The sequence below is a fragment of the Mobula birostris genome, chromosome 23 (genome assembly GCF_030028105.1).
Source record: "Mobula birostris isolate sMobBir1 chromosome 23, sMobBir1.hap1, whole genome shotgun sequence".
NCBI lineage: Eukaryota > Metazoa > Chordata > Chondrichthyes > Myliobatiformes > Myliobatidae > Mobula > Mobula birostris.
In genome coordinates, this window is record NC_092392.1 from 48,878,228 (window position 1) to 48,902,258 (window position 24,031).

Genomic DNA, 24,031 nt, shown 5'->3' on the forward strand with positions numbered 1-24,031 from the left:
AGAATGTGACCCCTCGAAATAAAGCTACCCTGCCCTTTTGCTCCAGTAGGTGTCGCTGCTGAGGCTGGGCGTGCGCATGCGTCGGGCTGTCGTGTCCCGATTTCCAAGATGGCAGATCAGCTCTCTGGTGAAAGGGAGCCTGTTGATTTTTGCGAATCAGCAATTTTATACGAATATGTAACCCTGAACTTTGCCTGCATTCTGTAAGTTAGTGCATTTTAATTCGATTTAGCCAAAAAAATTGCCGTTGTAATGCACCGTTTGCGCTAATTGGAGGTCACAAACAGACAGACAGAGCATGAGAGTTTTAGTAGTATATAGATGTATTTGATTTTCCAATGAAGGGAAGATAGCATTGTTAGTCCCAAATGGAGTCTACTAAATCCAAAGTAACACAAATGACTCACAGCTTCATTTGGAGTGTTTGCCTCCATGGATGGTAGGAATGTAGTAAAGGGCAGGTATCATATCTCGTGCATGATAGTTACTGTGAGAAAGGGAAAGGATATTGGTAGAACTGCAAAAATGAACAAAGAAATCAGGGTAGGCATACTCCCCTTAGAAAGTTGAAAGGGTTAGAGAGGATGTGCCTGGTGGTGCCATGGACACCTACCATTATCTGAGGGATCCAAGTTGGGAATCCCTGATCTAGAGGTTCAGAAAGGGATAGCATGAGTTGAGAACGGGTATGTGAAAGTGACAGCCAGGTGGAAATTGACAGCAGAGGTAATGAAACCGTACCAGAGCTTGGGAGCACAGGAGCTGTTACTTGTGGTGAGTAGTGCCAGATTTAAAAAGCAAGTGGGGCAGATTGGGACTTTCTGCAGAGCTTAAGAATGCTTAGGTTATCAGACAATTGGCAAGGGCCAATATATAGTTATGTTTAAGCAGAGTGGGTATTGTGGGAGTGGGACAGCACTAAGTGAGGAAATAGGGATATGGTTCAAGAGGTTTTGACGAGAAGAGGCAGGCTTGATTGAGGTTTTTTTCTTTATTAGTACCCAGGTAGAGTAGAGAAAATGGATCCCAAGGCAGTGGTGTGCTCCTCTTGCAAGATCTGGGAGATCTGGGGGACCACTAGTCACCCTGATTGCTATCTGTGAGAAGTGCCCCTGGCTGCAGCTCTTTACACACCATGTTAGGGAACTGGATTTGGAGCTGCATGACCTAAAGCTCATTCGGAGAATGAGGAGATCATATATAGGAGCTACAGGCAAGCAGTCACACCCAAGTTCCGGGAGGCAAGGAGCTGAGTGACTGTCAGGAGGCAGGGAGAAAATAATCGGATGGTGCAGAGTACTTCTCTGGCCATTCCCCTCAATAATAAGCATACCACTGTGGACATTGTTGGGGAGATGACCTGCAAGGAGAAAGCGACTGCAATCAGGTGTCTAGCATTCTGTCTGGCTCTGTAAAGGAAGGGCTGAGAAGAGGAGAGCGGTGGTGATAGAGGAACAGACAGGAGATTTTGTAGGAGTGAAAGAGATCTCAGATGGTATGCTGCTCCTAGGTACGTCTCCGATTGTGTACACAACATTCTTAAAGGGGAATGTGAGCAGCCAGAAGTCATGGTACATAGCGGTGCCAATAACATAGGTAGGAAAAGGAGTGATGTCCTGAAGAGGGAATATACGAAGCGAGGCGATGTAAGAAGCTGAAAAGGTGGTGTCAAGGGTAACAATCACTGGATTGTTGTCTGTGCCACATGCCAAAGAGGACAAGGATAAGATGATACGGCAGATGAACAGATGGCTGAAGAATTGGTATGAGGGCAGGGTTTCAGATTTGTGGATCATTGGAATCGTTTCTGGAGGAGATATGACCTGTACAGAAGGGATGGGATATATCTGAACTTCAGGAGGACCAATAACATTGTGAGCAGGTTTGCAAGAGCTGTTGGGGAGGGTTTAAACTAGGCTGGCAGGGGTTTTGGACCAAATTGATAGGTCAGAGGATAGAGCAATTGGTGTAAAAGTAGATGCAAGAGAAATTGTGAGGAAGAATAGGCAGTGAATAGGGCTTAATTGTAGTCAGTTGGATGGATTGGAATGTGTCTATTTTAATACAAGTTGGATCAGGAACAAGAGAGATGACTAAGAAAATGGATCAATACATGGAACTACACATTGTGGCCATTACTGAGACTTAGCTGTCACAAGGGCAGGAATGGCTACTAGAAGTTCCAAGGTTTTGATGTTTCAAGAGGGACAGGGAAGGAGGTAAAAGAGGTGGGAGAAATGGTATTGCTAATCAGATAATGTCTAAAGGCTGCAGAAAATGAGAATGTTGTGCAGAAATTGTCTACTGAGGTAGTGTGGGTGGAAGTCAGAAAACGAAAGGGAGCAATCTTTGTATTGGGAGTTTTCTACAGACCCCTGAATAAGAACAGAGATATTGAGGAGCAGAATGGGAGGCAGATTTTAGAAAAGTGTAAAGCTAACAATGTTGTTGTCATGGGTGACATCATCTTCCTTAATACTGATTGGCATCTCCTTAGTGCAAAAGATTTAGATGGGCAGAATTTTTTTGGTGTGTCCGGTAAGGTTTCCTGATATAATATATGAACAGGCTGGCTAAAGAGACCATATTGGATTTAGTACTAGGCAACGAATCTGCTAAGGTGAATCTGTGGGTAAGCATTTCATAGTGACCACAACTCCCCAAAATTCATCACAGCCTTGGACATCAACAGGAGTAGTATGTATGGTGAAGTATTTAAATTGGGGGAGGGTGAATGCTATCAGGCAGGAAATTTGGGAGTGTAAATTAGGAAACTATGCACTCTAGGAAATCCACAACAAATGTGTAGGTTCAGGGAGCATTCACATGAGGTTCCAGGTAGCTTTGTCCCGTTCAGGCAGGGAAAGGACAATAGGGTGAAGGGACCATGGATGACAAGAAATGTGGAATGTCTAGTCAAGAGTAACAAAGATTAATGTTCAAGGTTAAGGAAGCGAGGCTCAGACAGACCTTGAGAGTTATAAGGTAACCAGGAAGGAACTGAAGAAGGGGTTTGACAGCTAGAAGGAAACATGGGAAGCAATGTTCCCTCTAACTTGTAATGGCCAGTGCATGCAAATATCTTGTGCTGTGCAATTTTTTGCCCAGTGACAATAACATGTGTGCAGTGAATTTTTAAATGGAAGTAACCCTTTTGCATCGCAACAATACACGCAGGAAATACCAGTTTCTGTATTGTACACAAATATTTCTCGTAACTGCACGTTCCTGACCTTATGGGTTTTTGGAGTAGTATTTTCTACTGTTTCATTAAACCATTCCACTTTAAATCAAGTAGCAGTTCTCTTGCACTTCGTGGCACTTTGCTTCTTTGGAATTCAACGTAGTGAATCAATAACTTCAATAAAAACAGTATAAATAAGCCAGTTCTAAAATCTGAAGACAAATCATTGCAAACTCCACATTGTCAACACCATCTGCATCAGAAACCGTAAAAGGAAATGTGATTGTGTACGATCATGAAATATTCTTAACATGCCAATGAGACAGAGGGTGACAACAATTTAAATTCCTTTGTATGCTAGCAGCAAAAGATGTGCGCACACACAAATATTCCTTAGAGGGAGCACTGATGGGAAGGCCTTGGTGAGTAGGATTTAAGAATAATCTCAATGTGTTGCACACGTAAGTGAAGCACAGGTGGATGACTAGATTGAGGACAGAACCAATCAGAGATTAAGAGGGAAACATGTGCCTAGAATCGGAGGATGTGGGAAGGTTCTTTGCTTCAATATTCACCAGTGAGAGGAATCTTGATGAATGTGAGGTCAGTGCAAAGCAGGTTGAAATGGTGGAACATGTAGATGTAAGAATGATGATGTGCAGCAACTGATTAGGGATAGTCAGCCTGGCTTTATGAAGGGCAGATCATGCCTCGTGATACTGACTGAATTCTTTGAGGATGTGACAAAGCACATTGATGAAGGTAGAGCAGTGGCTGTGGTGTATATAGATTTTAGTAAGGCATTTGAGAAGGTTGCCATTGGAAGACTCATTCAGGATGTCAGGAAGCATGGGATGCAGGGAAACTTGCTCTGTAGATTCAGAATTTAAGGACTCCTTATGTTGTTATCTCATGCTCATTAGTTACTGCTAATTATTTATATTTGTATTTTCACAGTATGTTGTCCATTGATCCCATTTACAGTTTCTGTTCTACAGATTTGCTAAGTATGCCCACAGAAAAAGAATCTCAGGGTTGTATGTGGTGACACACATGTACTCTGATAAATTTTACTTTGAACTTTGAGAATTGGCTTGCCCACAGAAGGCAGAAGATTGATGTACAGTAGATGGTGCTTATTCTGTCTAGAGGTTAGTGATCATGCAGTGATCTATTTTAGTATCCCAGCTCTTTGTGATTTTCATAAATGACTAGGAAGAGGAAGTGAAAGAGTCTAGTTAGTAAGTTTGCAAATGACACGAAGATTGGTGACATTGTACATAGTGTAGAATTTGTACGTTACATAGGACAGGACAGGGATTGGCTGGTTGAGTGGTATCACAACAAACTTTCACTCAATTCCAGAATGACCAAAGAATTGACTGTGGACTTCATTAAGGAGAAGTCCAGAGAACAGACCTCATCAAGGAGTCAGCAATTTCAAGTTTCTGGGTGTTTCACATTCTTAGATGAAAACATCTCTGAAGATCTATCCTGAGATCAGTATATTGGTGCAATTACAAAGAAAGCATGCCAGTGATATGTTTTATTAGGAGTGTGAGAAGAATTGGTATGTCACCAAAGACTCGAGCAAATTTCTACAGTGGTACCGTGGGGAGCATTCTAGCTGGTTGTAACACCATCTGGTACAGAGGGGCCACTGCACAGGATTGGAAAGAAGATGCAGAGGTTTATAAACTCACACAGCTCCATCATGGCCACTAGCCTCCCCACCACTGAGGACACTTTAAAGGGAGAAACCTCAAAAAGGAAGCCTCCATCACTGAGAACACCCACCATCCAAGACATGCCTATTTCTCACTAGTACCAGAGAGAAGGCATAGGATCCTGAAGACATGTTTTATAAAGAGCTTCCTCCCCTCTGCCAAGAGATTTCTGAATGGTCAATGAGGCCATGAACATTACCTTACTATTTTTGCACTACTTATTTAATTTTCTTTTATATATTTCTTATTGTAACTTATCCTACATTTTATGTATTCCACTGTACTGCTGCCACAAAGCAATAAATTTCACAATGTAGGTCAGTGATACTAAACCTGTTCTGACTCTGGTGCAGAGCTGGGCTAAGAAGTGGCAGATGGAGATCAATCTGGAAGAGTGTGAAGCGATACACTTTGGAAGGTCAAACGAAGGCAGGGTACAGGATTAATAGCAGGATTCTTAACAGCGTGGAGGAACAGGGGGATCTTGGGGTTCACATCCCTGGATATCACAAAGTTGCCACATAAGTTGACAGGGTGGTTAAGAAGGCATATGGTGAGATGCCCTTCATTAGTCAGGAGATTGAGTTAAATAGCTTTAATGTAATGTTACAGCTCTAAAACCCTCTGGTTAGACCACATTTGGACGATATTGTTCAAATCTGGTCACTTCATTATAGGAGGACTGTGGAATCTTTACAGAGGATATTTCAGTTCAGGATGCTGCCTGAACTGAAGAGTATGTCATAAGACAGGCAGCACAGGTTGACCAAGCTAGGGATTTTCTTTTTGGATTGAAAGTGAATGAGAGGTGACTTGATAAGATGTGTACAAGTTGCTAAGAGGCATGGATAGAGAGGATAGCCAGTGACCTTTCCCCCCAGGGTCTAATGGCTAATACAAGAAGGCATAATTTTAAGATGATTGGAAAACAGTATAGCGGAAATGTCAGAGACAGTTTTTCACAAATTCCACAAGGGGTCTGTCATAGCTCAGACATGCAGGTTTCCTGAGTTGAATCCATGTCAAAACCCTGCAACTTAAATTCAGATTTTTCTCACTCCACAGATACTGCCCCTTTCTCCTGTGTACTTTGCATCCCCTTTTACTTCAGATTTCCAGTAACTGCAGTGTTTCTAATCTATATTTTCCCTCCCGTTGAAATATCCCCCAGACAGTCATCTGCCATTATACTCCCTTGTGGAGTGCATCCAGTGCCAAGTCACCAGCGACTCGGCTGTAACAGAAGAACCTAAACAAAAGGGTAGAGACAGACAATTCAGCACACCTTTGTCATTCAGTAAGATTACGTCTGATCTTTTAACTTTGTGCACTCTGCAAAGCTATTAAGCTATTCCCATATTAACCAATTCCCTTAATTTCCAAATATCTATTTATTTCTGTCTTGAAAATACTCATTTGGGCCTCCACCGCTTTCCAGGTTAGAGAACTTTAAAGTTTCACTGCTGTGTTTTGCAAAGTTTAAGAAGTTCAAAGTTCAAGTAAAATTTACATGTATGTCACGATATACAACATTGTGTTACGGGCATACTCAATAAATCCAATAACCATAATAAATCAACAAAAGTCCAGTCCTCAGTGGTCACACACTTGAGTTTGTGACATCATTTCTCTAGCAAACCATCAAGTTCCATAACAATTCTGTTCTAGTCAGATCATTCCCTATCCTTCTCAACTGAGGGTAGCTGGCATAGATCAATGAATTGTGGCCTTATCAGTCCAGCCTGCCAGGTTCAAGCCTGGCCTCTGAAGCCATCTACGTTTGGGTTGAATGTTCTCCATGTAGTAGGGGAAGGTAGAATTCACATGAGTGGGTTTGATAATGTTGATGAAGAGGGTTTCAACCAACTTGGTAGGGCGATACAAAGCTGAGCAAAAATTCAGAACTGAGAAAAGAAGAAATGGAAGACTGAAAACTTAAGGGCTCCAAAGGCAAAGCAAGTAAAGATTGGAAAATAGAGAAAAAGGAGTTTAGTTATGTTTGCATAGTAAGAGAAAAATCTCTTACTATCTCTTCTTTCAGTTAGTCCTGACAAAGGGTCTCGGCCCGAAACGTCAACTGTGCTTCTTCCTACAGATGCTGCCTGGCCTGCTGCATTCCACCAGCATTTTGTGTGTGTTGCTTGAATTTCCAGCATCTGCAGATTTCCTCGCGTTTGGTTGTGTTTAATGGTTTAATCATATACTACCTTAAAAATCAATTTTCTTGGAGGCACTTACAGTGAATATACAGAAACAATAAAATCTATGAAAATGTGCATACAAATAAATATACACAAACCAATGTGCAAAAGATAAAACAATAAATAAATAATAAATATTGAGAACAGTAGTTGTTGATAACCCATCTGTGGTGTAGTGGCATCAGCACCAGAACTCAAGGCAAGTGGTCCTGGGTTCAAATCCAGCCAGCTCCTTGCACTCTTTCCACCTGTGCTGGGTTGAGTGTCGAGCTAACAATTCAACCTTGTAAAAAAACAGCCAAATTCTATGAAAACAGCAAACAAAAGCCACCCGATGCGCTACAAGGCGCAAAAAGAAACGACAATTAGTTGTAGAGTCCTGGAAAGTGAGTCCATTGCTGATGGAATCAATTCAGTGTTGGGGTGAGTGAACCCTGATGAATGAAGGATAATAACTGTTCCTGAACCTGGTGGCGTGGGACCCAAGGCTCTTGTACCTCCTTCCTGATGGCAGCAGCTATAAGAGGACATGGCCTGGATGGTGGGGGTCCTTGATGATAGATGCTGCTTTCTTGCACTCCTTGTAGATGTGTTCAGTGGAGTGGAAGGCTTTACCCATAATGGACTAGGCTGTACCTGTGTTATTATTTGTACATAATAAAAGAACTTCAGTTCCCAGAGGGCAATGTGAAGGGTTCATACAGAACCAGAAGCTACGATGGTAAGCTGACTGTGTGCACTCAGTGTCGAGCAGCAGCTCAGTAATAAAATATTCGAATGTAAACCCACATCAAGTTTATTAAGAACAAACATAAAAGTATCCACTACTTTTTAATAGACTTTTCCATTCCATTCAAGGGCACGATAGTTATTGAGACAGGTTATCACATTCTTCTGGTAAGGATGAAACCTGCCTAAGCCAGGTGGATACCTCAGTCTACAGGAGATATCAGTAAACACTCCAGCCAGTTGATTAGCAAAGGTCTTCAGTACTCAGCCAGGTACACTTGGGCAAGATAGTTTCCATGGGTTCACCCTTCTGAAGGATGCTTTCACGTCGGCCTCAGAGGCTGAAATCACAGGGTCATTTGGAGGCTGTGGGAGTTTGTGAAGGTGCCTCCATGTTCTGTCAGTTAAAGCACGCATAAAAGACACTGAGCTCATCATCTGGAAGTGAAATCTTGTTGCCTCATAAGTCACTTGGTTTTACTTTGTAAAGCCAAAGAGGTGACAGTATTCAGGCTTCAATTATGCTAGTGCCAAAGAAAAACATGGTAACCTGCCTCAATGACTATCATCGAGTAGCGCTTACATCCACTGTGATTAAGTGTTCTGAGAGGTTGATAATTTAATATATTAACTCCTGCTCGAGAGACAACTTGGATCCACTCCAATTTGCCTACTGGAGCAACAGATCCACAGCAGATGCCATCTCATTGGCTCTTCACTCAAACCTGGAGCATCTGGATAGCAAAGATGCATACATCAGAATGCTCTTATCAACTATAGCTTGACGTTCAATACCATCATCCCCTCAAAACTAATCAATAAGCTTCAAGACCTTGGCTTCAATGCCTCCTTATGCAATTGGATCCTTAATTTCTTCACTTGTAGATCCCAGTCAGTTTAGATTGGCAATATCTCCTCCACAATCTCCATCAGCACAGGTGCACCACAAGCCCCTTGCTCTACTCACTTTACAATTATGACTGTATGATGAAACATACCTCCAATGCCATATTCAAGTTTGCTGACGATACCACTGTCACAGGCCAAATCAAAAGTGGTGACGAATCAGCATATAGGAAGGAGAATGAAAATCTGGCGGAGTGGCCATAAAAAAGCCTCTTACTCAATATCAGACCAAAAAAACTGATTATTGACTTCAAGAGAAGGAAACCAGAAGTCCACGAGTCAGTCCCCAGAGGATCAGAGGTGGAGAGGGTCAACAACTTTAAATTCCTCGGTGTTACTATTTCAGAGGACCTGACCTGGGTCCAGCGTGCAAGTGTAATTACAAAGAAAGCATGGCAGCACCTCTGCTTCCTTGAGAGTCTGTGAAGATTTAGCATGTTAGCTAAAACTGTGATAAACTTCTATAGATGTGTAGAGGACTCACCTTGAAGTGTGGCATGGATGCCACTACACCACCTTGACACTATTAAAAAAAGCAAACTGGCCAAGTATATGAAATGCAACATAGAATGACAAGCTGGATATCAAACATTATGCTTCAAAAAGGTATCTAATATACTGGTGGTGACATGCTAAGTTCACAAGAAAAACAATTTTTTTATTTTTATATTTCTATATAGACACATACATACACATACACACACACACACACAGGAGAGAATGTGTAATTTTGTTTAAGTATAGTTTAGTGGATAATGATCAAAGTGTCATGGTATGCTATACTGCAATGACTAGGGTAGAGCTGGTTGGTTCAAGAGCCAAATGGCTCAAGGGAAGCCCACAGAACATAACAGTACAGTACAGACCCTTTGGCCTACAATGTTGTACCAACATTTTAACCTACTGTTAGACCAACCTAACCCTTCCCTCCTATATTCCCCTCTGTTTTTATAACATCCACATGTCTATCTACGAGTTTCTTAAATGTGCCTAATGTATTTGTCTCTACCACCACTCTTGACAAGGCATTCCACACTCTCACCTCTCTCTGTGTAAAGAACTTACCTCTGACATTCCCCCCTATATGTTCCTCCATTCATCTTAAAATTATGTCCCCACACATAAGCCATGGGAAAAAGTCTCTGGCTATCCACTTGATCAATCCACTGTGATGAAGTACTTTGGGAGGTTGATCATAGATCACTGGGTCTATACCCAAGGCTGTGAAGGCTAAACACAGTTCCAATGCCATAGTTAAGTTTGTTGATGCCACCACTGTTGTTGGCCGAATCAAAGGTGGTGATGAATCAGCATATACAAGGAAGATTGAAAAACTGGTTGACTACAGGAGGAAGAAACAAAGGATCCGTGAGCCAGTCCTCAAAGTAAATTTTCATTTAAGTTCATACACAGTATGTCACCATATACAAAACTGAGATTCATTTTCATGTGGGCATACTTAACAAATCTATACAATAATAACTACATCAAAATCAGTGAAAGACCACCCAACTAGGGTGTTCATCCAGAGTACACAAGAAAACAAACCACAAATGCAAAAAGAAACAATATATATAAATAAATAAGCAATAAATTGAATTGAATTTATTTCTTACATCCTTCACATACACGAGTAAAAATCTTTACGTTATATCTCTATCTAAATGTGCAATCATTGTAATTTATAATAAATAGAACAGTCAATGTAACATAGAAATACACTCAGATCAGTATGAGTTAATTAGTCTGATGGCCTGGTGGAAGAAGCTGACCCGGAGTCTGTTGGTCCTGGCGTTTATGCTGCGGTACTGTTTCCCGGATGGTAGCAGCTGGAACAGTTTGTGGTTGGGCTGACTCAGGTCCCCAATGATCCTTCGGGCCCTTTTTACGCACCTATCTTTGTAAATATCCTGAATCAAGGGAAGTTCACAACTACAGATTCGCTGGGCTGTCCACATCACTCTCTGCAGAATCCTGCGATTGAGTTCCCATACCAGGTAGTGATGCAGCCAGTCAGGATGCTCTCAATTGTACCCTTGTAGAAAGTTCTTAGGATTTGGGGGCCCATAACAAACTTCCTCAATCATCTGAGGTGAAAGAGGCGCTGTTGTGCCTTTTTCACCACAGAGCTGGAGTGTACAGACCATGTGAGGTCCTCGGTGATGTGGATGCCGAGGAACTTGAAGCTGTTTACCCTCTCAACCCCAGAGCCATTGATGTCAATAGGGATTAGGCTGTCTCTATTTGTCCTGTAATCCACAACCAGCTCCTTTGTTTTTATAACACTGAGGCAATTTCTTGACACCACTGTGTCAGAGAGATGATTTCTTCCCTGTAGGCCAACTCATTATTGTTTGAGATTAGGACAATCAATGTAGCGTCATCAGCAACTTTAATTAGCAGGTTAGAGCTGTGAGTGGCGACACAGGCATGGGTGGGTATACAGAGAGTAAACGAGGGGGCTTAGGACACAGCCCTGAAGAGCTCCTGTGTTTAAAGTCAGAGGGGTGGAGCTCACTCTTACCACCTGTCGGTGATCTGACAGGAAGTCCAGGATCCAACTGCAAAAGGCAGGGTCAAGGCCGAGGTCTCTGGGCTTCCCATCGAGCCTGGATGGAATTATGGTGTTGAATGCTGAACTGTAGTCCAAGGACAGCATTCTCACATAAGCATCCTTCTTCTCCAGATGTGTAAGTGTCATCTGTCGATTGGTTGCGTCAGTAGGCGAATTGTAGGGGGTCCAGTTTGGGTGATAGCATGCTGCAGATGTAGTCTTTGACTAGCTTCTCAAAGCATTTGCTTATTACTATGGTGAGTGCGACAGGACGCCAGTCAGAGAGAATACAGAACATGACATTAAGAGTCCTTGAAAGTGAGTGCACTGGTTGTGGGGACATTTCAATGATGGGGCAGGTGAATTTGAGTAAAATTATCCCATTTGGTTCAAGAGACTGATAGCTGAGGGATAGTAACTTCTTGAACATGGTGGTACAGGTCCCGAGGCTCTTGCTCCAATCTTCCTGATGGCAATAGTAAGAAGAGAGCATGTCTGGGTGGTGGGGTCCGAGATGATGGATGCTGCTTTCCTGCGACAGCGCTTCATGTAGATGTGCTCAATAGTTGGGAGAGCTTTACCCATGATGGACTGTGCCATATTCACTACTTTTTGTCGGATTTTTCATTCAAGGGCATTGGTGTTTCCATACCAAGCTGTGATGCAGCCAGTCAATATACTCTCCATTACACATCTATATAAATTTGTCAGAGTATTAGATGCCATGCCAAACCTCTGCAAATTCCTAAGGAAGTGGAGGTGCCATTGTACTCTCTTCTAAATTGCACTTATGTGCTGGGCCCAGGGCAGGTCCAGTGAAATAACAGCACACAGGAACTTAGAAATTGCTAACTCTCTCCACCTCTAATCTTCTGATGAGGACTGGCTCATGGACCTCTGCTTTCCTTCTCCTGAAGTCTATATTCAATTGTTTGATCTTGCTGAAATTGAATGACAGGTCGATGTTATGACACCACTCAGTTAGATTTTCAATCTTCCTACAATATGCTGATTCATCACCACCTTTGATTTGACCCACCACAGTGGTGTCATCAGTGAATGTGGCATTGGAGCTGTGCATAGCCACACAATCATTAAGTGTAAAGTGAGTAAAGCAGTGCTGCACCTGTGGTGATGGAGACGATGGAAGAGATGTTGTTGCCAATCCAAACTGACTGGAGTCTACAAGTGAGGAAATCCAGTATCCAATCGCACAAGTGTTGAGGCCAAAGTCTTTGAGCTTATTGATTAGTTTTAAAGGAATGACAGTATTGAATGCTGAGCTGTAGTCGATAAAGGGTCTTTGCAGTCTACATGTTCCTGGGTTGAATGAAGAGCCAATGAGATAGCATCTGCTATGGACTTGTTGCTCTGGTTGGCAAATTGGAGCAGATCTAAGTCACTTCTCAGGTAGGACTTGATATGTTTCACCACCAACCTCTCAAAACACTTCATTACTATGAATGTCATTGAGGCAGATCACCATGCTCTTCTTGGGCAGCGCTGTAATTGAAGCAGGTGGGTACCACACACTGCCAAAGCGAGAAGTTAAAGCCTCAGTGAACATGTCAGCCAATTGATCAGGTCAGGTCTTCAGTATGTGGCCAGGTTCCCCCAATTGGGGCAGATACTTTTCCTGGGTTCACCCTCCTGAAGGCAGCTCGCACGTTGGCTTCAGAGACTGAAATCATAGGATCATCACGGATATGGGAGTTCGTGATGGTTCCTCCACATTTTGACAGACAAAGCTAGAAGGCATTGAGCTCATCTGGAAGCGAAGGCCTGCTGACCCCCATGTTGCTTGACAACTTTATAAAAGGTGAGAGTATTTAAGCCCTGCCACAACCGTTGAGCATTCTTCATTGATTCAAGTCTGATCTGGAATTTCCACTTTGCCCATAAGATGGCTTCCAGAGACCGTACCAGGACCTCTTGTAACTTTCTTGGTCACCAGACTTGAATGCCTCTCATCTGGCTCTCAGCAGATTATGGATCTTCTGGTTCATCCAGGGCTTCTAATTGGGGAAGACTCAAATATTTTGTGGGAACACACTTGTCTACAGCTGTTTTAGTAAAGTCTGTTACAACCATGGTGTATTCATTTAGATCTCTAAATGATTACTCGAACACAGCCCAGTTCACAGACTCGAAGTAATCCTATAGCCACTCTTCTGCCCCTCGCAACCATCTCTTTTTTTTTTCCTAATCTCTGGAGCTTTGCTCTTTAGCCTCTGTGAGGGTAGGACAGCCAAGTGATCCAATTTGCCAAAATACAGTCTGGACATGGAATGATAGGCATCCCTTAAATTAGTAACAGCAGTCTAGTATGTTGGGACCTCTGGTGCTACAGGTTATATGCTGACTGCAGCAGGGCAAGGTTTTCTTCAAACAAGCCTGGCTGAAGTCTCTAACTATGATTTGAAATGAGTCAGGTTGGGCTGTTTCTTGTTTGGAGACGGTATCACACAGTATCACAAGTGCTTGACCAACTATTGGTGGTATGTAAACTGCAGTCAGGATTATAGAAGAGAACTCCCTAGGTAAATAGAACAGATGACATTTGAATGTTAGGTGTTCGAAGCCAGGGGAAACACAAGTTCGACAAAACTGCCACATCGGCACACCAATGAAACTTTATCATAAAACACGCACCTCATCCTTTTGCCTTTTCCAAATCAGCAGTTCGGTCCATTCTGTAAATAGAGAAGCCTTCGGGTCTGATCACTGTATCTTACTTGCCCAGAGAAAGCCATGCTGCATTCAAGCATATAATAGAGCACATTCTCATTTCTCCCCCACACAGCAGTCTTGCTCACAGATCCTCAATTTTGTTCACCAGGGATTGCACACTTGACAAGACGATGCTGGGTAGAGGAGGCCTCATCCCTCTGCGTTTCAGCCTGACTTGTAGTTTCCCCTCCCCCCCCGCCTCATCTTTGGCCACAGTGATGAACTTTCATCCTCTTAAAAGTGCTATGCCTGCTTGTACCACCAAATCCTTCAGTCAATCATGAGATATGAAGATCATGAAGTTAATTGAAAAGTCCTTTGCTTAGAGGTAGTTACATGCTACAGGTGAGAGTTTTATTCAGAAGGGGTATACTTAACAGAATATTTGAAACAATTGCTTGCACCCACAAGATGCTGCCAATGATCGCCAGTGCAATTTTCCAGTAGGGGACCAGAGGTGGAGAGTATCAGTACCATTAAATTTTTTGGCGTCATATCAGAGAATCTCAGAATCAGAATTGGGTGTAATATTACTGGCAAATGTCATGACATTTGTTAACTTTATGGCAGCAGTACAATGCAATACATAACAATATAAAAAAGAAAGCTGTGAATTAATGTATCTATTAATGCACGTATATCAAATAATTAAAGTAAATAAGTAGTGCAAAAACAGAAATAAAAAAGTAGTGAGATAGTGTCCATTCAGAAATCAGGACAACAGGTAAAGAAGCTGTTCCCGAATCACTCAGTGTGTGCTTTCAGGCTTCTGTATCTCCTACTTGATGGTACCAGTGAGAAAAGGCCATGTCCTGGGTGGTGGGGGTCCTAGTGATAGATGCCACCTTTTTGAGGCACTGCTCCTTGAAAATGTCCTGGATACTACAGAGGCTAGTACCTCATGATGGAACCAACAATTTTACAACTTCCTACACTTACTTCGAGCCTGTGCAGTGCCCCACGCATACCAGATGGTGATGCAGCCAGTCAGAATGCCCTCCATGGTACATCTGTCATGGAACCAGCACACAAGTGCCATTACAAAGAAGGCACGACAGCAGCTCCACTTTCTTAGTAGTTTGAACAAATCTGACACGTCATCTAAAACTCTGACAAACTTCGATAGATGCACAGTGGGGAGTATCCTGACTGGTTGCATCATGGTTTGGTATGGAAACACCAAAGCCCAGAAATGGAAAAGCCTACAAAAAATGGTGAATACAACCCAGTCCATCACAGGCAAAGCCCTCCCAACCATGAAGCACTTCTACAAGAAGTGCTGCGACAAGAAAGGAGCATCCATCAAGGACCCCCACCATATGGGCCATGCTTCTTCTTGATGCTGCTATTGGGAAGGAGTTACAAGAGCATTAGGATTCATATTCCCTCCCCCCCACCCCCCAATCCAAGCTCTCATCCGCGCCGGGTCTTTACTATCCCCTCCGACCTTCCACTCTCTGAGGCAGAGCACTCTGTCCTTAGTAAGGGCCTTACCTTTATCCCCCTTCACCCACACCTCAGCGAGTTCCGCATACTCCATGACACTGAACTATTCTTCCGCCGGCTCCGTCTTCGAGCCTACTTCTTTGGCAAGGACTTTCCCACCCCCACCGATGACCCCTTCTCCCGTCTTCAACCCTCCTCCTCTTCATGGACACCCCGCTCTGGTCTTCTGCCTGCTCTGGATCTCTTTATTGCTAACTGCCAACGGGACATCAACCGTCTCGAATACACCACACCTTGTTCCCATTCCAAACTCACTCCTTCTGAACACTGTTCTCCACTCCTTCCGCACTAATCCTACCCGCCTATAATGGGGATGCTGTTGTAGTCTGTAGTAAATCTCTTAATATCTCTTCTTTCAAAGGGTCCCGGACCGAAACGTCGACTGTACCTCTTCCTACAGATGCTGCCTGGCCTGCTGTGTTCCACCAGCATTTTTTGTGTGTGTTGCTTGAATTTCCAACATCTGCAGATTTCCTCGTGTCTGAGGATTCATATTATCAGGCTTAGGAACTGTTATTACCCTTCAACCATCAGGCTCACCTATGGACTCACTTTCAAGGGCTCTACAACTCATGTTCTCATAGAAAACATAGAAAACCAACAGCACAATACAGGTCCCTCGGGCCACAAAGCTGTGCCGAACATGTCCTTGCCTGAGAAATTGCCGAGGGTTATCCATAGCTCTCTATTTTTCTGAGTTCCATATACCTATCCAGGAGTCTCTTAAAAGACCCTATCGTATTCGCCTCCACCACCATCGCCGGCAGCCCATTCCACGCACTCACCACACTCTGTGTGAAAAAACTTATCCCTGACATCTCTTCTGTACCTACTTCCAAGCACCTTAAAACTATGCCCTCTTGTCTAAGCCATTTCAGCCCTGGGGAAAAGCCTCTAACTATCCACACAATCAAAGCCTCTCATCATCTCATACACCTCTATCAGGTCACTTCTCATCCTCTGCCGCTGCAAGGAAAAAAAGGCCAAGTTCATTCTACCTATTCTCATAAGGCATGCTCTTCAATCCAGGCAACATCCTTGTAAATCTCCTCTGCACCCTTTCTATGGTTTCCACATCCTTCCTGTAGTGAGAGACCAGAAGTGAGCACAGTATTTCAAGTGGGATCTGACCAGGGTCCTATATAGCTGCAATATTAGCTGTCGGCTCCTAAACTCAATCCTATGATTGATGAAGGCCAATGCACTGTATGCTTTCTTAACCACAGAGTCAACCTGCACAGCAGCATTGAGTGTCTTATGGACTCGGACCTCAAGATTCCTCTGATCCTCCACACTGCCAAGAGTCTTACCATTAATACTATATTCTGTCATCTTATTTGACCTACCAAAATGAACCACCTCACACTTATCTGGGTTGAACTTCATCTATCACTTCTCAGCCCAGTGTTGCATCCTATCAATGTCCCGCTGTAACCTCTGACAGCTTTCCACACTATCCACAACACCTCCAACCTTCGTGTCATCAGCAAATTTACTAACCCATCCCTCCACTTCCACATCCAGGTCACTTATAAAAATTACAAAGAGTAGGGGTCCAAGAACAGATTCCCGAGGTACACCACTGGTCACCGACCTCCATGCAGAATATGACCAGTCTACAATCACTCTTTGCCTTCTGTGAGCAAGCCAGTTCTGGATCCACAAAGCAATGTCCCCTTGGATCCTATGCCTCCTTACTTTCTCAATAAGCCTTGCATGGGGTACCTTGTTAAATGCCTTGCTGAGATTCATATACACTACATCCACTGCTCTACCTTCATCAGTGTGTTTAGTCATATCATCAAAAAATTCAATCAGGCTTGTAAGGCGCGACCGGCCTTTGACAAAGCCATGCTGACTATTCCTAATCATATTATGCCTCTCCAAATGTTCAGAAATCCTGCATCTCAGTATCTTCTCCATCAACTTACCAACCACTGTAGTAAGACTCACTGGTCTATAATTTCCTGGGCTATCTCTACTCCCTTTCTTGAATAATGGAACAACATCCGCAACCCTCCAATCCTCCGGAACTTCTCCCATCCTCATTGATGATGCAAAGATTATCGCCAGAGGCTCAGCAATCCCCTCCCTCGCCTCCCAAAGTAGCCTGGGGCACATCTCGTCCAGTCTTGGTGACTTATCCAACTTGATGCTTTCCAAACCTTCCAGCACATCCTCTTTCTTAATATCTACATGCTCAAGCTTTTCAGTCCGCTGTAAGTCATCCCTAAAATCGCCTGAATCCTTTTCCGTAGTGAATACTGAAGCAAAGTACTCATAAAGTACCCCTGCTGTCTCCTCCGATTCCATACACACATTTCCACTGTCACACTTGATTGGTCCTATTCTCTCACATCTTATCCTCTTGCTCTTCACATACTTGTAGAATGCCCTGGGGTTTTCCTTAATCCTGTCTGCCAAGGCCTTCTCATGGCTCATTCTGGCTCTCCTAATTTCTCCATAGACAATCCCTCCATCTCTTCCACCTTTTCTGCAGCCATGACACTATCTCTGATCAACAGTGTCACACCCTCACCTCTTTTGCCTCCCTTCCTGACCTTTCTGAAACACCTAAAGCCTGGCACTTGAAGTAACCATTCCTGCCCCTGAGCTATCCAAGTCTCTGTAATGACCACAACATCATAGCTCCAAGTACTGATCCACGCTCAAAGCTCATCCACTTTGTTCCTAATACTCCTTGCATAAAAATAGACACAACTCAAACCATCGGTCTGAGAACATCCCTTCTCTATCACCTGCCTATCCTCCCTCTCACAGTGTCTCCAAGCTCTCTCTATTTGTGAGTCAACCACTTCTTCCTCCGTCTCTTCAGTTTGGTTCTCACCCCCCCCCCCCCCCCCCAGCAATCCTTGTTTAGAGAGAGGTCCCAATGATCCAGAAATCTGAATCCCTGCCCCCGCTCCAATCCCTCAGCCACGCATTTATCCTCCACCTCACTCTATTCCTATACTCACTGTCACATGGCACAGGCAGTAATCCCGAGATAACTACCTTTGTGGTCCTGATTCTCAACTTCCTTCTTAACTCCCTGTAGTCTGCTTTCAGGACCTCCTCCCTTTTCCTGCCTATGTCATTGGTACCAATATGTACCATGACCTCTGGCTGTTCTCCTTCCCACTTCAGGATATCGTGGACAAGATCAGAAACGTCCCAGACCCTGGCAACTGGGAGGTAAACTACCATCCGTGCTTCTTTCCTGCATCCACAGAATCACCTGTCTAACTCCCTAACTATAGAGTTCCCTATCACTGCTGCCTTCCTCTTCCTTTCCCTACCCTTCTGAACCACAGGACCAGACTCTGTGCCAGGGGTGCGGCCACTGTTGCTTCTTCCTGGTAGGCCGTCGTCCCCAAAAGTACTCAAGCAGGAGTACTTATTGTCAAGGGGTACAGCCACAGGGGTGCTCTCTAGCGTCTGACTCCTATCCTTCCCTCTCCTGACTGTTACCCACTTATCTGTCTCCTCAGGCCCCAGTGTGACTACCTGCCTATAGCTCCTCTCTATCACCTCATCACTTTCCCTGACCAGACAAAGGTCATTGAGCTGCATCTCCAGTTCCCTAACACGGTCCCTAAGGAGCTGCAGCTCGACACACCTGGTGCAGGTGTGGCCGTCCGGGAGGCTGGGATTCTCCAGGACTTCCCACATCTGACACTGAGCACAAAACACCGGCCTCACACACATACTTCATCTGTATTCTACACACGCAACTGACCTCACCTCAACCTATTATCGCCAAAGCCCTTCTACTCTGTCTCCTTCTGCTCTGTCGCCCATTCCATAAGGTATCTCCTTTTAACTCTTCTCGCTGTTCTCACTGGCTGACATCCACGCGCTTGCGCAGTCGTGTCCCGATCAAACTGCTGAAGAATTAAACCAGTAGTAATCTCAGTAGTATTAATTAATATATTATTATTAGCTTTTCTGTATTTGCACTGTTTGTCTTTTGCACATCATTTGTTTGTCAGTCTTTCTGTGTAGTGTTTTATTGACTCCTGTGTTTTTTTTATTCTGTGAATACCTGCAATAAAATGAATCTCAGGACAGTATATGGCAACATAAACGTACTTTGATAATAAATTTAAACTTTGATGCCTCTTATATTGTACTCCTCTATCAAGACACCTATGATCTTCCTTTGCTCCAAAGAGAAAAGCCCTAGCTCATTCAATCTATTACCATAAGATACGTCTCTAGTACAGGCAGCATCCTGGTAAATCTCCATTGCACCCTGTCTAAAGTTCTCACATCCTTCCTATAATGAAGCAGCCAAAAATGCACTGCACAATATTTCAAATGAGGTCTAACTAGGATTTTATAGAGCTGTAACATTACTTTGCAGCTCCTGAACTCAGTCTCCTGACTAATGAAGACCAACATAACACACGCCTTCTTAACAACCCTATCAACTTGCATGGCAACTTTGAGGGATCTATGGACGTGGACCCTAAGATCCATCTGTTCCTCCATACTGCTAAGAATCTTTCCATTAACTCAGTATTCAGCCTTCATATTTGACCTTCCAAAATGAATCACTTCACATTTTTTCGAGTTGAACTCCATCTGCCACTTCAGCAAGTAGCTGTCATGAACCTGGTAATGTGGGCCTTCTGTCCAATAGTGGCTGTGAGAAGATAACGTTACCTAGATGGTGTCAATCTTTGATGATGGATGTTGCCTTCTTAAGGAAGCATCTCTGGTACGTTCTAACAATGGTGGGACGAGATGTGCCTGTAATGTACTGGGCCGAGTCCACTACTTTCTGCAGCTTCTTACATTCCTGCATATTTGAATTGCCATAATAGATCATGATATAACCAATCAGAATATTTTCAACAGTACGTCTGTAAAAGATGGTCCAGGGCAGAGTGAGTGGAAAGCCAGGGATAATCACACCTGCTGTTGACTTGTTGCGGTAGTAGGCAAATTGAAGTGGATCCAAGTCATCTCTGAGGAAATTGCTTTGCACCCTAAACAAACTCTCAAAGTACTTCATTTCGGTTGTTAACTGATACTATGTGCCTGTGATGCTTCTGCAATTAAGTTTTTCATTACAGCTATGCATACTCGTGCATATGACGATATGAAAATCAGTTAGATGGTTGACAATGAAAAGGAAAACTTTTGGATCCCAGATGGAATGGCAAATAGAATTTTCCACAGAAATGAGAGGCTGTGCATCTGCAGGGGTTCATTAAGGTTTGGGAATATAAAATAAAGGGAAGGATGTTGAGAAGTGTGAAGCAATTAAGGAACCATGAATGTCTAAAGGTGGCAATAGTGACTACAAGTGCATGGAATATCCTCCTTTACAAGCCAAGGCAGAGAATACAACTCTGCCTTGGTCTATGATGATGATACTAATACAAGTATATGTAGGCTGTGCTAGAACAACACAAGTTAGGCTTCAGCTTGATTACTGCACACATCTCCAGTCTCTACATTACAAGTAGTACAAGTAAAGGGCACTAAAGATCGAGTCAGAGTAATACAGCACAGAGAAAAGCTCCCAGGCCCAACTGGTCCACGACAACCACAGTATCCTCCATGCTAGTCCCAGGTGCCTGGATTTGGCCTATGTCCTCCAGGCACCTAACCAAATGCTTCTTAAATGTTGCAACTGTACGTGTCTTGACCACCTTCTCTGCCAATTCACTCCTGATGCTCACTACCCTCTATGTAAAGAAGTCATCTCTTGGGTATCTTAAATCTTCTCCCACCCACACCCCACCCCCAGTCCTGTCTTGTAACTATGCCTTCCTGTTTTAGACTTCTCAACCCTGGGGAAAAGCTCATGACCATTCATTGTATCCATACCCTTCACGACTTGCCACCCTGTCTACACATGCAGCTGCTTTGACCAAACTGTGCACTCGAGCTCCCAGGTCTCTGTTCATCTACATTCATTAATGCCCTGTCATTCACTGTACAAATCCTACCCTGCTTTGAAATGCCCTGAATGTATAATCACACGCACATCTAAATTAAAATCCATTTTCCATTCTTCAGCCCAATCCCTAACTGAAAGATCTTTGTTATTCATTGTAACCTGCTTCACTATCAACAAGAATCTAATTGATTATCAGATTTGTTAATCATACCATGTATATTCACATCCAAATCACTTAGATAAATAATGAATAATAGAAATCCCAACACCACCTGCTGAGGCACCCCACTTATCACAGGCTTCCAAACAGAGAATCAACCTTCAGCTATCACAGCTTAATGTTACTGAACCAAGTCAGATTCCACCTCACTTGTTCCCCCTGAATCCCATGCAAGTTAACCTTCCGCATCTGCCAGCCATGGTGAACCTTGTCAAAAGTCTTACTAATGTCAATGTAAACAACAACCACTGCCCTACCTTCATCTATCACCTTAGTTATCGCTCTAAACGATTTATCAGACATTATCGTCCACATACAAAACCATGCTGACTCTTCTTAATCAGATCTTTACTATCCAACAGATGGTTGATCCTGTGCCTCAGAAATCCCTCCAGTACTTTCCCTAAACTGAAGTTAGGCTCACTGGCATATAGTTCTTCGACCTATCCTTTCTCCCCTACTTGAATAATGGAAGAGCATTAGCCACCCGCTGGTCTTGATCTGGAACCTTGCCAGTGGCTAATGATGAAGTAAATATCTCTACAACAGCCTCAACAATTTTTTCCCTGGCTTCTCATGAGATCCAGGGGTGCACTTAGTCAAGCCCTGAAGATTTTTCCACCTTAATGCACATGAAGGTTGCAAATACCTCCTTCCCTATAATACGTACATGTTCCAAGATCTCATTACCCTCATTTCTTTGGCATCCATGATATTCTCCTTAGTAAACACTGGGGAGAAATAAGTCTCAAAAATTTCAGCCATCTCCTGTGGCTCCACAAATAGGCAGCCCTGACGGTCCTTAGAAGTCTCTTAAAGACCATCCGTTTCACCCTAACCACACTTTTACTGTTAATATAACTGAAGAACTTCTTGAGATTATCTTTAACCCTGCCTGCCACATCCATCTCACACCCTCTGTTTGCCCTGATTTCCCTCAAGCCTACTTTTAAAATTTTATGCCTGAAAGTGATGTATGCTCCCTTCTTTTCCTTGACCAGAGAGCACTGATATCTAATCAGCCATGGTTTTCCAAACAAGCTGTATCAACCCTTCACCCTAACAGAAACATGGCTTCCCTGGAACTCTTGATATAATTCATTTAAAAGTCTTTAAATAGAATCAATTTGGTCAACTCCAGCTACATCCTGCCCTGAAAGCTGGCCCTGCTCCAGTTCAGGACTTCAACTTGGGGACTTGTTCTACATTTTTCCATAACTATTTTAACATTAATAGAATTATGGTCATAGGATCCAAAATGCTCCCCAACTGCCATTTGAGTTAGATGATGATAGCCATATATCAGAAGAATTAAGACAAAGATAGAAACCTGTACTTATAAAGGATGAACACAGGTATAGAAGCGTACTATCAGGAATCAGTAAGGAGTTTCAATAACCAAAATTTACCCAAAGTGTTCCTATGAACTCTAGTCATACAAGAGTTCTGAGCTATAAATCTACTAATAATCAGCACTTCAGGAAAAGTCGCATAATGTACACAATTCAAAATTATAAAAACAATAAACATTAAGTAAAGATGCTGGAATGCAATTTGCATGCAAGCAAACAGCATTGAATTTCAATAATGTCACCAATAACATCACAAAATAGGTTTTAAGAAAATAAATACTTAAATTTATAAATTCTACTTTACACTTATTTTATTTTAAATTTGTTAACACATGTCCATTTCTAGAAAGTGGAAATTAAATAATACACTTAGGCATGGTGCTCTTGGGCAACCAATAAACTATATTCTGCAATACTGTGGCGCAATAATATCAGCGCCAGACTCCGGAGCGAAGCTTCCTGAGTTCGAATCCAAGTTGGGTTGAGAGTCGGGCTAGCATCTCAGCTTCACATAAACTAGAATACCTTGCTACGGAAACACCATCATGACGGTGCCCCGATAACTCCACTGCCGAGCTAAGGGCTATTCTTCATTCTATTCTGCAATACCGTAAATAATTCAGTGCAACTTATACCAAGCTAAGAATAGCGATCCTCTTTCCATTGCCAAGCTGCTATTTAATGATGAAACATTTCTACACAATACAACTGATGAAATACTGGTTAGTCACTGATGATTACAATAATTTCCATTGAGTGCAGTACTTTTAACCTTTGAAATGTCTTAAGATACTTCAACTAGCTATTGAAAAGAAGTACTGGTTCAGGAACGAGTCAGCCAAATAAGAAACCTCTCAGTCAAAAGATAAATAAAATAATGTGGAAATGCAAAAAGATTTAAGGAAGAAACTCCAGAGCTTCAAACAGTCACCAATGGCAAAATGCTTAAATTCAGGAATGATTAGGATGCCAGAATTCAAAGAGCATTCTTTAAAAGGGTAAATGGGC

The 24,031-nt window shown here is 43.0% G+C and overlaps 1 protein-coding gene and 1 long non-coding RNA gene across 11 annotated transcripts in view; one reads left to right on the forward strand and one right to left on the reverse strand.

Moving 5' to 3' along the window:
* eps8a (EGFR pathway substrate 8a, signaling adaptor) overlaps nt 1–24,031 on the reverse strand; it is a 234,716-nt gene that overhangs the window by 180,568 nt on the left and 30,117 nt on the right. The gene's annotated exons all lie outside the window — the stretch shown is intronic.
* The window catches only part of LOC140186685 (uncharacterized), a 57,395-nt gene continuing 36,908 nt past the window's right edge, over nt 3,545–24,031 (forward strand). Inside the window, exon 1 of the long non-coding RNA XR_011882915.1 lies at nt 3,545–3,606. This is a non-coding gene — a long non-coding RNA (uncharacterized lncRNA). The remainder of the gene's footprint in view (nt 3,607–24,031) is intronic.